General features: G+C 45.2%; 1 pseudogene; it reads right to left on the bottom strand.

The window, feature by feature from the left end:
* Positions 1 to 292: 292 nt before the first annotated feature.
* On the bottom strand, positions 293 to 1,485 carry LOC147882896 (G-type lectin S-receptor-like serine/threonine-protein kinase SD2-5 pseudogene; annotated as a pseudogene).
* Between the last annotated feature and the right edge of the window lie 900 nt (positions 1,486 to 2,385).

Here is a 2,385-nt window from a genome sequence, read left to right as displayed (position 1 = left end):
TGAAAGCTATGAATTTTCTATCTCGAGAGGAGCTAGTCACTTCTTCAAGAAAGAAAGAAAGAAAGAAAGTTTATTAATGTCGACTAGAGACCTAAAAGGTCTATGGGACAAAAGAGACCTGCTTACACATGTAGGCAACCTCCGTGGGAGTATCATTAGGTTCCTCCAAAAAACAAAAACACATAGAACCTAAAGTGACGACGTTACGTGAAGAGTTCGAAGTCACTACCTGGCTTCACTCGGCAACCTTGTTGATCGACATGAACGATGATGATCTTCTTCCATGCACGCCTCCTGTTGTTGCACCCAATAAGTTCGGCGGCTCCATCACTTCCAAATTGCCCTCATCCATCTTCACCCTTGCCCACCATCCCAGGCCTCATCTCTATCTTCTCCTGTATGCACCATAACTCGATCCTCACCGTCGCCTCAGCTTGCTCGCTCTGGTTCTCGCCCAGCTCCATGCCTCCATCCACCACTTCCTTCAATCGATCCTCGCTCAGCTTCTTGAAGGCTCTTCGCGGCAAATGCGCTTCCTCCTTCGACTCGTCCACGCTCCGCCTCCCGCTCACCAGCTCTAGTAGCACTACTCCATACCTGTACACATTGGCTTTCCTGTCTATTCCCGATGACAGCAGCCATTCCGGCGCTAGATAGCCAGGCGTTCCCCGCATGTTTGTCACCAACCGACTCTGTTCCCTGCTCATGCTTCGTGACAGCCCAAAATCTGACACCTTTGCTCGGAATTGATCGTCCAACAGGATGTTCTCGGGCTTTATGTCCAGATGCAAATCCTTTCCTCGCATTCTTCGTGCAAATACGCTACAGCACGAGCGGTCTCCAGCGCGATGCTAAATCTCGTCTCCCAGTCCAGAGTAGGCCTCTCATCTGTGGACGTTTCTACGTCGTCTCTGCGCCGAAACAGCCATCTGTCCAACGACCCTCTGGGCATGAATTCATAAACCAGCAACTTTTGCGCTCCCTGCGCGCAAAATCCCTTCAAACAGACCAGATTCAGATGCCGAATCCTGGAAATAATCGCCACCTCTGCACAGAATTCTTTCTGTCCCCGGCCTTCTCTAGACTCCAACCTTTTGACCGCAACCTTAGTTCCGTCTGGCAATTTCCCCTCATAGACAGACCCAAAACCCCCTCGTCCCAGCTGCTTGCAAAAATTTCCTGTGGCGTTCTTGGGCTCCTCATACGTGAACAGTGTGGGAAGCCAGATAAGGCCCTCAAAAATTCCGCATGGACTTCCTCGACTTCAGAGACAGTTCTGAGGAGCTGGGTATCTTCCTTGCCCTTGAGAAGGTAGGCATATCGGATTAGGTACAGTCGAAGAAGAGGTTGCAAAGAGGTGGTAATGACGACCAAAGCAACGAAAATGGAGGGAGCGGAGGAGGGACGGTCCTTCCTAAGGACTTGATTACTGGACACGATGAGGAGGCTAACGTTGAGGAAGCAGCAGATGAAGACGCAAACCATCCAAGTTTTGCAGGGTTTCATGAAGAAGATGATGAGCAGCAACCAACGATCGGAGCCACATCCCTGAAATTTGAAGGACACTATTTGCGAGTGAATTTGAACGAAATGCCCAACGCATTGGAAAGTATGAAGACCCTTCAACGCAACCTCTTTCTATAGTGACTGAATTTTAAATGAAAAACTCAACCCTTTGTTGCCAAAGCATTATCCCATTATGACGCACCATGGAAATGGAAGGAGGAAGGGAGATGCTTAGGCTTAGCTTTGAAATCCTTTATGAGTACTCTTCCTTCTCGAATAAATTAGTGTCTTGCCTTCCTTTTGACTCCTTTCGCCTTTGCCAATTTGGTTGTTTTCTTCCTCAACAATTAAGGTTTGGTGTGTGAACACTTTAGTAGGAGAGCGAGAGAGAGAGAGACCCCTAAAAAGGTCAATTTAGAGACAGAAAAAAAGATACAACGAGTTTTAAAGGATATCAAAAAAGAAAAGATTACACTATTCTACCTCAAAGTCGTCTCTAGTAAGGTATTCTACTAGCAATGTAATGCTAATGAAGTCTTAAGCAAAACATTGCCTATTTAATATTGTTTAATTATTAATGAAAAACATCTTCCTATGTAGGGAGTCAAAGTCAAAGAACCTTGAGCACGTGGTATTTTGGACCATTGACATGGTTTCTTTGGATTTGAACTAGTCAATGCCAATTTTAATTTGAAACAAAAAAATGCCTTAGGAGACCTTTCCATAGGGAAGGGATGATGAGACCATATCATTGTGAAAAATTTGAAGTTAAAAAGGGGAAATTTTTTTACAATAAAAAAGAAAGAAAGATGTTCATAAATACTGTGTAACTATGAGTGATCTGTGTAACTATGAGCGATCCAAAGTAAAGTCTCTTTT

This window comes from Dipteris shenzhenensis, chromosome 29, assembly GCF_047967505.1.
Source record: "Dipteris shenzhenensis isolate YYH24624 ecotype China chromosome 29, Dip_SZ_1.0, whole genome shotgun sequence".
Lineage (NCBI taxonomy): Eukaryota > Viridiplantae > Streptophyta > Polypodiopsida > Gleicheniales > Dipteridaceae > Dipteris > Dipteris shenzhenensis.
The sequence above is the reverse complement of the archived record's forward strand: the minus strand, read 5'-3'. Positions and strand labels throughout refer to the sequence as shown.